Genomic DNA, 14,799 nt, shown 5'->3' with positions numbered 1-14,799 from the left:
CCTGAGCTGCAGCTTGACACAAGAATATAAAGGGCCCTGGTCCTTGCATCGGGAGGGATTTCTCCTCTTCCAGGGTGGCTCCTGGTATACCACTTCTTGCCTTCCTGAATCCTTTCTTCCCAGGGCTCCTAATTTCCACAGCTATGGGCTTAGAAGGGGGATATATGACTGGAGGGAGACCTCCCTTTTCTCTTCCTTTCTCCTTATTTCTTCTCAAACTAGGATTTGTGTGGGGGAGATGGTAGGAAATCTTGTGCTCAAAAGTAATTAAATATTGACACCTTCTGTATGCAAGATATTGCCTTTAGAATTACATATACATTAACCCCTTTATGATTAACAAAACCCTGATGAGGTAGGTGATCTTTCAGAGCTGGGAAAGCAAGAGGTGTAGAGGAGAAAAGAAATTTCCCTGGGCAACTAATTAGTGTTAGCTCTCTGATTCAGAACCTGCTCTGTTTCACTCTAGAAATGAAAAATCCTTAATACCCCTCTTTTAGCTTGTAATTTCCCATTAGGGATTGAACTGGGTTGAAACTGGGTCTTTGATTTAACATGACTCAAGTCTGTCTGCTTCATCCCCATTCCACTAAGACACCAGGAGGTCTGTTTCTCCATAGCCCTTATAAATGAAACTGTGTGGATGAAAGACCTCAATGTGAAATAGGCATCCACCAAAATCCTTGAGGAGAACATAGGCAGCAAACTCTTTGACCTCAGCCTGAACAACCAAAGGAAGCAAGGGCAAAAATGAACTACTGGGACTTCATCAAGTTCAAAAGCTTTTGCACAGCAAAGGAAACAGTCAACAAAACCAAAGACAACTGGCAGAATGGGAGAAGATATTTGCAAATGACATATCAGATAAAGAGCTAGTATCCATAATCTATAAAGAACTTATCAAACTCAATATGCAAAGAACAAGTAATCCAATCAAGAAATGGGCAGAAGACAAAAACAAATATTTAAGCAAAGAAGACATCCAAATGGCAAACAGACACATGAGAAAGTGTTCAATATTACTCGGCATTAGGGAAAGACAAATAAAACCACAGTGAGATACCACCTCACACCAGTCAGAATGGCTAAAATTAACAAGTCAGGAAAAGACAGTTGTTGGTGAGGCTGTGGAGAAAGGGGACCCCTCCTACACTGGTAGTGGGAATGCAAGCTGGTATAACCACTCTGGAAAATGGTACAGAGGTTCCTCACAAAGTTGAAAATAGAGGTACCCTATAACCCAGCAATTGCACTATTAGGTATTGTGCACCTGAATGTTTATAGCAGCAATGTCCACAATAGCCAAACTCTGGAAAGAAGCTAGATGTCCATCAACAGATGAATGGATAAAGAAAATGTGGTATAGATATACAATGGAATATTATGCAGCCATCAAAAACCGAAGTCTTGCCAGGGCAATGACATGGATGGAACTAGAGGGTGTTATATGCTAAGTGAAATAAGTCAGTCAGAGAAAGACAATTATCATATGAAAACTCTCATATGAAGAATTTGAGAAGCAGGGTGGGGGATTGTGGGGAGCAGGGAGGGAAAAAATGAAACAAGATAGGCTCGGGAGGGAGACAAACCATAAGAGAGTCTTTATCTCACAAAACAAATTGAGGGTTGCTGGAGGGTGAGGGGTAGGGTTAGGGTGGCTAAGTTATGGACATTGAGGACAGTATGTCCGATGTGCTCTGAAATGTTTAAGCCTGATGATTCACAGCCCTGCATCCCTGGGTCAAATAATACATTATAGGTTAATTAAAAAGAACATTAAAATGACACAGAATCACTGTAAGATTTGCTTCTTTAAACATATTAATTTTTAAAAAATTTTTATTTATTTATTTGAGAGAGAGAGCGAGAGAGAGAGAGAGAGAGAGAGAGCAAGCATGAGCAGGAGGGAGGGGCAGAGTGATAGAGAGAAGCAGAACCCTTGCTGAGCAAGGAGCCCAACCCTGAGGAAATGACCTGAGCTGAAAGCAGACACTTAAATGACTCAGCCACCCAGACAGCCCTTAAACATATTGATTATACAAGAGTTAGCCATTTCCAGCTTATATATAGTCAATATGTGCCAGGCTCCAGCATGAATCCTTCCATGTGCTTTGCTGTCCTTGTACCTTCTAAATCCGTAACTTCTACTTTTGGCTACTCTGAATGATAACACTATGAACATTCGTGAACAAGTCCTTGAAGGCACATAGGGTTTCATTTCTTTTCGGTAGACACCTCCAAGCTGAAATGCCAAACTGCTTTTCCAATGACTCTACCTTTACATCAGCACCACTGGAAAGGATTCCCATTACTCCATTTCCTCACTAATGTGAGTTACTTCCAGTCTTTGTGATATAGCCATTCAGTAGAGTAGGAAGTGAGATATCATTTTGCTGGAGGAAGTTCAAGGATATTGGAGGGGCGTCTGGTGGCAGTCAGAGGAGTGTCAGCTTCCTAGTTTTAGCTTGGGTTTTGATCTCAGGGTGGTGAGATGGAGCCCTATATGAGCTCTCTGCTCAGCTGGGAGTCTGCTTCAGATCCCCTCTCCTTCTCTCTCCCCAACATGCTCTCTCTCAAATAAATACGTCTTTAAAAAAAAGTATTGGAAAAGGATACCAAGTTAGAATTGCAAATCATAGTGACAAGGATATTGTCTCTTGAATCAAAAGCACTGCCCAATCTAATAAGTAGACATTTCACTCACCATGGATTTTTATCTACATTAATTTTTATTTTTTTAAGGACTGCATTAAAACATAATTTATTCCAATTACTGAGATTTGGGTGTCCCCTTACATTTGGCACCAGATATAGGTGACTCAATCCCTTCACCACAGTTTGGGAGTTCAACAGGACTTTCCGAATTTCCTGGCCTTCACCTCCCAAAGCATTCCGTATTTGCCACCGGCAGCTTTGCACAATGCCTCTGGATTCTGCATTACCTCATATTTTTGTGCCAGCAAGGATGCCATAGGAAAAAAGTGGATACATAGTGGCCTAAGGCAAACCCAAGTAAAAGGTTACATGAACATTTCCTACTGGGGGTAAAACCAGGAAGAGGGATCCAGAATGGCTCTTATGGATACAAAGTATGAGTTCATGGATTGTACTGTCACAAAGTCCAGAGATATCTTTGCCAAGAAGCAAAGTGATGCATTCTTGGATTCAGGAAAAAGGAGAATGGGGGGTTCAATATTTATGTGCTTGCCCATGATTACTGTTACAACACAAGCTTGGCAAATGACCTCCAGTAGTTCACAATGTTTGTCCTTCAGGAATCATACATATCTGGCAGCAAAGGTAGACAGTGTATGATTATATATAAAAACAGGTCACACACTTCCAGAACTGTAGGGAGCAATTTTAGAGAGACCATTGAATTCTAACAAAATAGGAAAGATTTTCACGAATGACACCTAGAGTACAAGTACATAGAAATACATAAACGGGAAGGATATTAACTTGGTGCTTCTTTAGGGCCTAAGTCAGGGTAACAGAGATAGAGAATGCTTCCAAAAATATACACTATGTATTTACAGGCTTTTGTTTCCTGTCACCCTTTTTGGGCAAAGCACTTGGTACAAAAAGAAAAAAAGGAGATGGGGAATGATGTGGGCTGGGAATGCATAATTTCGTGCATCTCCCACTTAACAAAAGATGGGGAAATAATGGTAAGGTTTCAAAAATATCTTGAGGGACAAAGGTCCTAGAGCTGAGAGGAAGGAGCCCAAGATAGTGGAAGAGTAGGAGACCTTAACCGTAGTTTTGCCTGGTCCTAGAAACTCAGCCGATAGCTATTAAATCCTTCTGAACACCAGTGAACTCAACGAGAGATCAAAGAAAAGAATAGCTGCGACCCTACAAATAGAAAAGTGACCACTTTCTGCAAGGTAGGAGGTGCAGAGAAGTGAATCCGAGGTGATATATGGGGAGATTAACCATGGGGCAGGGGCGGGGGTGGGGGTGGCCTCTATGAGCTGGCTACCAGAAAGTGATAGAGCAGCAGAGCACAAAACTGGAAGTTTTAGAAGCCTCCTCTGGGTGCTAAGTGGGGGCGAAACCCTCACTGGGACAGTGTGCTCTCAGGATCCGCAGGGTCACGGGAAGACCCGGGGTGCCTGAGTGTGGCAGAGCTCCCAGGCATTGGATGGGGGAAGCCAGCTGCAATCAGTGAGCCCAGGACTCAGCTCGGAGTTGCCATAAACCAGAAACCACCAGACGGTCCGACCCCTGCTGTCTGAGCAGGGCCCGACAAATGGCAGAACTGGCGAGCCACTCCCATCCTCCCCTGCAAGGAGTGGGGCAGAAACACACCACAGGAGTCTGCAGGGTTTGGAGACTCGATATGGGGTTGTCTGTCTAAGATAGAAACGCTGGTTCACAGGCTGGGAGAGCCCAGAGAGCAGATGGAGACCAGGGAGAAAGGAGTGATTGTGGCTTTTTCCCTGAGGGTGCAATGAGGAGTGGGGCCCTGAGCTCTCAAGCTCTCTCCTTGGATGGAGGCTGGATCAATATTGGGAGGCTGCCATTTCATTCCCATCCACTAGAGCTGCACATGGAGAGTGTTTACAGAACAAAAGCCACAAAGACCAGTCCAGAGCCCCTTATTTAACTTGGCCCGTGGGAAGGGCAGGGAAGTTCCACCAGGGGCAAAGACACCTGAGAATCACTCCAGGAGGTCCCTCCCCCAGATGATCAGAAAGAATTTCCAGCTAAGATCAAGTTTGCTGGTCACAAAGAACTGCAAAACTCCACCACTAGTCCAAAATGGCATATTAAAATCCACACTTTTTGTGCCCATGATTATTTAGTCTATCAATTTTAATTTTTTCCCTTCTTTTTCCAATCTATTTCTTTCTTTTTTTTTTTTTTTAAGATTTTATTTATTTATTTATTTGTCATAGAGAGAAGCGAGAGCAAGCACAGGCAGACAGAGTGGCAGGCAGAGGCAGAGGGAGAAGCAGGCTCCCTGCTAAGCAAGGACCCTGATGTGGGACTCGATCCCAGGACGCTGGGATCATGACCGGAGCCGAAGGCAGCCGCTCAACCAACTGAGCCCCCAGGCGTCCCTTCCAATCAATTTCTTACTCGATCAACTCTCTTAAGTCTTTTTTTCGTTTTCATTCTATCCTTTCAAAGTATTTAATTTTCTTTTTGTATATACATAATTTTTTTCTTCTTTCTTTTCAACAAGATGCAGTTTCTTCTAACAAACAGACCAAAATACACCCAGGATACAGTGTATTGCTGTTCTGTTCACCGGTCGGTTTACAGTCCTTTTTTCTGTCTTTTTTTTTTTTTTGTCTTTTAATCTTCAGTTTTACAGTTGCATTCTATCCTTTCATCATACTTAACTTTACTTTAGTACATATCTCCATTTCTCTTTCTTTACAATTTTGGGATCAAGATAGATCAAAATACACACAGGATCGAGTGTATTGCTCTGGATGATTCAACAACTTGATGGTATTTTTTTTTTTCCAGTTTTGATCTCCACTAGTCTGTTTAGTATATATTTCTCTGGTGTATTTGCTCTTGCCATTTTAGTATCTTGTTCTGTCATTCATCTCTTCTTCTCTGGACAGAATGACACGATGGAACTACTCACCTCGAACAAGAGAACAAGAGGCGGTCCTGATTTGCCAGGGACCTAATCAGTATACAAGTGTGAGATACCAGAACTAGAGTTCAAAACAATGATTAGAAAGATACAGGCCAGGCTTGAAAAAAGCCCATAGAAGGCAATAGGGAATCCTTTTCTGAGGCAGTAAAAGAACTGAAATCTAATACCTATGCTTCTGAAGCACTGTGTAAAAATAAAAATGGGAGGAACCCTCCCATATTCTTCCTATAATGCCAGCATTACCTTGATGCCAAACCCAGACAAAGACCCCTCCAAAAAGGAGAATTACAGACTAGTATCTCTGATGAACATGGATGCAGAAATTCTCACCAAGGTCGTACCCAATAGGATCCAACTGTACATTAAAACGATTATTCCCCACGCCCAAGTGGGATTTATTCCTGGGATGCAAGCATGGTTCAACATCTGCAAATCAACCAATGTGATACACTACATTCGTAAAAGAAAGGACAAGAACCATATAATTCTCTCAATAGATGCTGAAGAAGCATTTGACCAAGTGTAGCATCCTTTCTTCATCAAAACTGGAAGTCCTCCAAAGTGGCTGCACCAACTTGCATTCCCACCAACAGTGTAAGAGGGTTCCCCTTCTCCACATCCCCTCCAACACATGTTGTTTCCTGTTTTGTTAATATTGGCCATGCTAACTGGTGTAAGGTGATATCCCAATGTGGTTTTAATTTTAATCCTCCTGATGGCTAGTGATGATGAACATTTTTTCATGTGTCTGATAGCCATTTGTATGTCTTCGTTGGAGAAGTGTCTGTTCATATCTTCTGCCCATTTTTTTTTTATGATTGTCTGTTTTGTGTGTGTTGATTTTGAGGAGTTCTTTATAGATCCTGGATATCAACCTTTTGTCTGTACTGTCATTTGCAAATATCTTCTCCCATTCCATGGGTTGCCTTGGAGAGGGCACAGATTGCATGGAGCACTGGGTGTGGTGCAAAAACAATGAATACTGTTACGCTGAAAATAAATTTAAAAAATTTAAAAAAACCACATAATATAAAATTTATATGTCAATTACACCTCATTAAATAAAATAGAGAAAAAGCAAAAACAAAAACTGGAAGTCCTAACCTCAACAATCAGACAACAAAAGGAAATAAAACGCATCTGAATCGGGAAAGATTCAAACCCCCACTCTTTGCAGATGACATGATACACTATGTGGAAAACCCATAAGACTCCACCCCCAAATTGTGAGAACTCATACAGGAATTCAGCAAAGTGGCAGGATATAAAATCAATGCCACACAAATCAGTTGTATTTCCACACACCAACAGTGAGACCAAAGAAAGAGAAATTAAGGAGTCAGTCCCATTTTCAATTGTGCCAAAAAAAACCCCATAAGATAACTGGAAGGAAACCTAATAGAGGAGGAAAGATCTATATGCAGAAAACTATAAAACATTGTGAAAGAAATTGAGGAAAACACAAAGGAAAGGAAAAATGTTCCATCTTCACCTACTGGAAGAACAAATATTGTTAAAATGTCCACAGTCCTAGCACAATCTATACATTCAAAGAAATCCCTGTAAAATACCAACAACTTTTTTTCACAGAGCTCAGCAAATAATCCTAAATTTGTATGGAAGCAGAAAAGACCCCTGAAAAGCCAAAGGAATGCTGCAAAAGAAAACCGCAGCTGGTAGCCTCACGATTCCAGAGTTCAGGCTCTATTACAAAACTGTGATCATCAAGACTCTATGGCACTGGCACAAAAACAAACACTTAGATCAGTGGAACAAAATAAAGAACCCAGAAATGGTCCCCCAACTCTATGGCTAACCTATCTTTGATAAAGCAGGGAAGAAGAATGTCCAATGGAAAAGAGACCATCTCTTCAACAAATGGTGTAAGGAAAATTGTACAGAGACATGCAGAAGAATGAAACTAGACCACTTTCTTACACCATGCACAAATTTAGACTCAGAATGGATGAAAGACCTAAATGTGAGACAGGAATCCATCAAAATTCTAGAGGAGAACTCAGGCAGCAAACTCTGTGTCCTCGACCACAGCCCATTCTTGCTAGACACGTCTCCAAAGGCATGGGAAACAAAGTAAAAAATGAACTATTGGGACTCCATCCAGATCAAAAGCTTTAACACAGCAAAGGGAACAGTGGAGAAAACCAAAAGACAACCAACAGAATGGGAGAAGATATTTGCAAATGTCCTATCAGATAAAGCGCTAGTATCACAATCTATATAAAGAACTTATCAGGGACGCCTGGGTGACTCAGGGTGAAGCACTGGCCTTTTCTCAGGTCATGATCGCAGAAGGTTGGAATTGAGCCTCTCATTGCATCAGGCTCCCTGCTCAGTGAGGAGCTTCTTCCTCTGACCTTCCCAGTGCTAGTTCTCCCCCACCCCCACCTCTCTCTTAAATAAATAAATAAAAATATTAAATAAAGAAAGAACTTATCAAACTCAACACCCAAAAATAATCAAATCAAGAAATGAGCAGAAGACATGCACAGACATTTCTCCAAAAAAGACATACAAATAGCCAATGGACATGTGAAAAAATTGCTCAACGTCACTCAGCACCGGCAAAACACAAATCAAAACCACAGTGAGGTACCTCTTCACACAGGTCCGAAGTCAAAAGTGAGCTACTGGAAACCCACCCAGATAAGCCGCTTTTGCTCAGCAAAGGAAACCGTGGACAAAACCAAAAGACAACCAGGGCGCCTGGGTTGTTCATGGGTTAAAGCCTCTGCCTTTGGCTCTAGTCATGCTCCCAGGGTTCCTGGATCGAGTCCCGCATCAGGCTCACTGCTCACCAGGGAGTCTGCTTCCCTTCCTCTCTCTCTGCCTACTTGTGATCTCTGACTGTCAAATAAATAAATAAAAACTTTAAAAAAAAGACAACCAACAGAATGGGAGAAGATGTTTGCAAATGTCTTATCAGATAAAGGGCTGGTAATCTAAATCTATAAAGAACTTTTCAAACTCAACACCCCCAAAACAAATAATCCAGTAAAGAAATGGACAGAAGACATGACAGAGGCTTCCCCAAGGAAGACACAGAAATGGCCAACAGACACATGAAAAAAGGATCTGCACCACGGCCCATCAGGGCAACACAAATAAAAAACACAGTGAGATTTCACCTCCCATCAGTCAGAATGACTGAAACTAGTAAGTCAGGAAATGACAGGTATTGGTGAGGGTGAGGAGAGGGGGTACCCTCTCACACTGTTGGTGGGAATGCAAGGTGGTGCAGTCACTCTGGAAAACAGTATGGAGGTTACTTTCAAATTTGAAAATGGAGCTATCTTCTGACCCAGTAATTGCCCTACTAGATATTTACTTGAAGAATACAAATAGTGATGCAAAGGGGCACCTGCGCCCCAATGTTAATAGCAGCAATGTCCACAATAGCCAAACCATGGAAAGAACTCAGATGTCCATTGACAGTTGAAAGGATAAAGAAGAGGTGGTACATATGTATGCAGTGGAGTACTACTCAGCCACTAAAAATGAAATTTGTCCCGTGAAAGTACATGGAGAGAAATAGAGGATATTGTGCTAAGTGAAATAAGTCAATTAGTGAAAGACAATTATCCTAGGACCTCATTTATCTGTGGAATTTAAGTAACAAAACAGAGGATTATAGGGGAAGGGAGGGAAAAAGAAAATAAGACAAAACCAGAAAGGGAGACAAACTATAAGAAACTTCTAACTGAAGGAAACTGAGGGTTGCTGGAGGGGAGGAGCTTGGGAGGATGGGTAACCGGGTGAGGGACATTAATGAAGGCAACTTGGTGTAATGAGCTCTGGTAATACATAAGACTGATGAGTCACTGAACTCTTCCTCTGAAACTAATACTACATTATATGTCAATTGATTGAATTTAAATTTTAAAAATCTGTTGAGAGTAAATAATATTTTAGAGGGATTTGAACTTAAATTTTAAATAACAGTGCTGTGCAATGTCACTTTGGCACCTGAGGTAAAAGAAAAAATCAGTAATATTTTAACATTTTGACATTGTATCTGTCACAGATTTTATGTTAATGTAAATCTTTTTTACTACTTTATTACAATATTATTAATCCTAATAACTGAACTTGGTCCCTCCTTCAATTTTGCACCCAAGATCAGTGCCTCACTCACAGTACTGTAGTCCTTGGTAGAGCCAAAAGGCTTTCAGTGTTCCCTGGCCTCCATCTTAAGAATACTGGGGAGAAATTTCTGGAGATGGAACCATGTGGAGTTGTAGTAAGGGGGGGCTTCTTTGTGTAAAGGAAGGTGCTCAGGGGATAAAGAAAATGAAGCCATCTTATGGCCCCAAGCAGATAGCTAAGACAAAACAATTAAAGACCTAGAAATTACTGGACTGGGGGCTAATGCCACATGTCAGAGATGTTAAATAAAATAACTGGTATGAGTTGGACCATACCACTCCAAACATATTTCAATCTAGTATAATCATTAAATTAAAATGATTTGTACTTTAAGTTTGGTGATATTGTTAATAGAATGATTCTTGTGGAACTCAGAGTGTTGAGAAGTATGGCTCTAGGATATTTTCCACCTATATATTTGGGAAAATGTTTTTTAAAAGAACCTCTTTACATTAATTTGGGTCTATCTTCTTTAAGTTTTTATTTTTTCTCAATGGTCAGACAGATCCATCTGTATTTATTAAAAGGTTTTTGAACATTGCCATCTGTTACTAAAGGTGTTTGTTTTAAAAGGTAAATGTTGCGTTACACCCTTGGCATTGAAGATGAGCGTTAGGCACATTTTCAAGGTACGCATTAATGTCTGTACTTTTCCTTGTCATTATGAGCTAATTTGGAGGATCCTTTTGAGACAGACACATCCCTCTGTACATTTTATGAAAGGAGCTTGGGATTATCTCTGACCTTGGTGCTCCTTTGATAATGAACAAACACACATTGCCCAGCCCTAGGAGCTATAACACCAGAGGATAAAAACGAAGATTTAATGTTTAATATTTCATATTTTAGTTTGCCACTGAAAGTTAATGTCTTACATAGTATGAAACATGTGAGTTGGTTCTGGTGGAAAGTGTGAGAACTGGAATAATAGTTTCTTTTCCTAACTGGGAGCCTGAGAATTCATGCACTTAGCCTCTGCTCCTCAGTTTCCTCATTTCAAAGGTGAGGATTATAATACTTCCTGAACATGAAAAATTTACTTAAAAATGACAACTAATAAACATGTTCAAATTGGTGAGTTAACACTGCAGCAGTTCATGGGTCCTTGTCTCCAAATGTCCCCAGATTTCCCATTCCACCTTGTCCTCCTGTCACACAAATGAAATTGTAGGGGAGAAGTGTACTGCCATGGGTTGATGTTTGTGCTTCCCAGAAATCCATATGTTGAAATCCTGAGCCCCATGGTGATGATGCTAGGGGGTACGCTCTGGGATGAGACGACTGGGATTGGTGCCCTCGTCAAAGCTGCCTTGTGCTCCCTTGCCACTTCTGCCATATGAGGTCACAGTGAGAAGACCAGGAAGGAAGGGGATTCTCTCCAGACACGAAATCCTGGTGGCATAGTCTTGGACTTCCCAGCCTCTGAACTGTGAGGTGTGTGTCTGCTGTTATAAGCCACCCGTCTGCCCCCTTGTGATGGCAGCCTGAATGGACTCAGACAAATACTCCTCATCTTTCTTTTGCCTTTATTTCAACAAAAAAGTGAATCCAAGAACAAACAAAACACACAGCAGTGCAGGTAGTGTGTTCTTCAGCTGCAGGGCCACAACTGATGCCCTGCATTCCAACTCTAGCAGCTAAACTGCCTCAAGTTAGAGCAACTTGAAGGGCAGCCCAGCTCCTTAGCTCCCTGTTTGATCACTTGTGGGAGTTACTGCTCTGTCATTGCAGTTCACCTTCCTCCTCTGTCCAGAGTAGCTGCCATCACTCCCTCACAGGTGGTGTACCCAACAGCCTTTCCTTGTTTGCATGCAAATCTCAGTCTGTGTCCTCAGAGGATCCCAAAGGAAAGCATCCTATGAAATGATTTCTATTAAAGCAGCCTGGTGACCTGATAGTGGACAGCACTGGAATGGAGCCCACTGAGGACCAAGTTTGGTGGGACAGGTGTTGAGCCGGGGTCCTTTCTCCTCAGAGATCCCAGATGGTGCTAGGAAACTGGTTCTGGGTGTGGCCTAGAAATATGTGGAAGAATTTCTGTTTGTCACAACCTATCAGGATGGGAGGAATCCAGGGATCCTAAACACATTCTGGTGTGAGGACAGCCCAAAAACTTGAAGGGCTGTTGTAGAAACAAAAGGCACAAAAATAAAGATACAAAAACCTGGAAACCTTATTCCCTTTGCTGGCCATGTGTTCAAGTTTTGTCTCCCACACAGTCTTTGGTATCTGTGGCTAGTTGTGGAGCTTTTTTACATTTGTCCAGAATTTAGAGATGAAAGATGGACTGGAGGGAGTTTGTGCCATTATTCTGGAACCAGAGCTAGAGTGAGAGAGTTATGATTAAATGATTAAATGGAGTTTGGGAAATTATGGGTGTCTTAGGTTGCTCTAGGATGGATTGGTCTCAGATGAAGTCATGGCATCCTGGAAGGGTTCTCACTGTTCCAGTGTTAGTCATATATTTACAGAGAAAAACAAGCACTTGTGGTTTTCCTTGGAACCTGGCCTTTCTCAGGTTCTTTCCTACATTTCCTGTATGCCTGTTTTTCCCAGGTAACACTTGTACTGCATTTCAAAATCATCTCAGTTCTTATTTAGATAAAACACCAGACAGAAGAAATTCCTCATCCAACATTTCTCATTCAATTCTATTGAAATGTGAGTAAGAGGGGTGCCATCAGCATCTTGGCAGTATGAGTTGTGCGTTTTCTTTCCCTTTCCACCTACATCTTTTTTATTATTATTATGTTATGTTAGTCACCATAAAATACATCATTAGTTTTTGATGCAGTGTTCCAAGATTCATTGTTTATGTACAACACCCAGTACTCTATGCAATACGTGCCCCCCTTAATATACACCAGCAGACTCACCCATTCCCATACCCCTGCCCTTCTGCACTCTCAGTTTGTTTCTCAGAGTCCACAGTCTCATGGTTTTCTCCCCCTCTGATTTCCCCCAATTCCCTTTTTCTTTCCTTTTCCTAATGTCCTCCACTTTATTCCTTATGTTCCATATCTAAGTGAAACCATATGATAATTGACTTTCTCTGCTTGACTTATTTCACTCACCATAATCTCCTCCAGTCCCAACCATGTTGATGCAATACTTGGGTATTCATCCTTCATGATGGCTGGGTAATATTCCATTGTATATATGGACCACATCTTCCTTATCCTTTCATCTGTTGAAGGCCATCTTGGCATCTTCCAGTTTGGTGACTGTGTCCATTACGGCTATGAATATTGGGGTACAGATGACCCTTCATTTAACTAAATCTGTATCTTTGGGGTAAATACCCAGTAGTGCAATTACTGGGTAATAGGGTAGCTCTATTTTTAATTTTTTGAGGAATCTCCATACTGTTTTCCAGTGTAGCTGCCCAACTTGCACTCCCACCAACAGTGAAAGAAGGTGCCCCTTTCCCCACATCCTCTCCATCATTTGTTGTTTCCTGTCTTGCTAATTTTGGCCATTCTGACTGGTGTAAGGTGGTATCTCAATGTGGTTTTGATTTGAATATCCCTGATGGCTAATGATGATGAACATTTTCTTATGTGTCTGCTAGTTATTTGTATATCTTCATTGGAGAAGTGTCCCATTTTTTGACTTGATTATCTGTTTTGTGTGTGTGGAGTTTGAGAAGTTCTTTATAGATCTTGGATATCAGCCCTTTGTCTCTAGTGTTATTTGCAAATATCTTCTCCCACTCTATGGGTTGCCTCTTTGTTTTTCTTTGACTATTTCCTTTGCTGTGCAGAAGCTTTTGATCTTGATGAAGTCCCAAATGTTCATTTTTGCTTTTGTTTCCTTTGCCTTTTGAGACATGTCTTGTAAGAACTTGCTGTGGCCAATGTCAAAGAAGTTACCTCCAACTGAGATCAGGAACATGGCAAGGATGCCCACTCTCACCACTGTTGTTCATAGTACTAGAAGTCCTAGCAACAGCAATCAGACAAAAAGAAAGAAGTAAAATTTATTCAAATTGGCAAAGAAGAAGTTAAATTCTCTCTCTCTTCACAGATGACATGATATTTTATGTGGAAAACCCAAAAGATTCTACTCCCAAATTACTAGAACTCATACAGCAATGTGGCAGGATACAAATCAATGCAAGGAAATCAGTTGCTTTCTCATACACTAACAATTAGACTGTAGAAAGGGCAATTAGAGAATTGATTCCATTTATAATAGCACCAAAAGACTAAAGATACCTTGGGATAAACCTAACCAAAGTGGTAAAAGAACTATACTTAAGGAACTATAGAATGCTCAAGAAAGATTTTGAAGAAGACACAAAAAGATGGGAAAACATTCCGTGCTCATGGATTGGAAAAATAAACATTGTTAAGTGTCTATGCTGCCCAGAGCAGTCTGTATTTTCAATGCCATCCTGATCAAAATACCAGTGGCATTTTTCAAAATGCTGGAACAAACAATCTTAAAATTTGTATGGAATCAGAAAAGACCCCAAATCACTAAGGAAATGTTGCAAAATGGTGGGTATTATAGAGGGCATGGATTGCATGGAGCACTGGGTGTGATGCAAAAATAATGAATACTGTTATGCTGAAAATAAATAAAAAATAAATTAAAAAACAAAACAAAACAAAACTGGGGGTATCACGTTGCAGGATTTCAAGCTTTATTACAAAGCTATGATCACCAAGATTGCATGGTACTGGCACAAAAACAGACACATAGACCAGAGGAACAGAGTAGAGAGTCTTGATATGGACCCTCATCTCTAAGGTCAAATAATCTTTGACAAGGCAGGAAAAAATATCCAGTGGAAAAAGACAGTCTCTTCAATAAATGATGCTGGGAAAACTGGACAGCTATATGTAGAAGAATGAAACTCGACCATTCTCTTACACCATACACAAAGATAAACTCAAAATGGATAAAAGACCTCAACGTGAGACAGGAATCCATCAGAATCCTAGAGGAGAACCTAGGCAGTAACCTCTTCGACATCGGCCACAGCAACTTCTTTCAAGATATGTCTC

The sequence above is a fragment of the Mustela putorius genome, unplaced genomic scaffold (assembly GCF_011764305.1).
Source record: "Mustela putorius furo isolate JIRA1106 unplaced genomic scaffold, ASM1176430v1.1 tig00003983_pilon_pilon_pilon, whole genome shotgun sequence".
Classification (NCBI taxonomy): domain Eukaryota; kingdom Metazoa; phylum Chordata; class Mammalia; order Carnivora; family Mustelidae; genus Mustela; species Mustela putorius.
The sequence above is the reverse complement of the archived record's forward strand: the minus strand, read 5'-3'. Positions refer to the sequence as shown.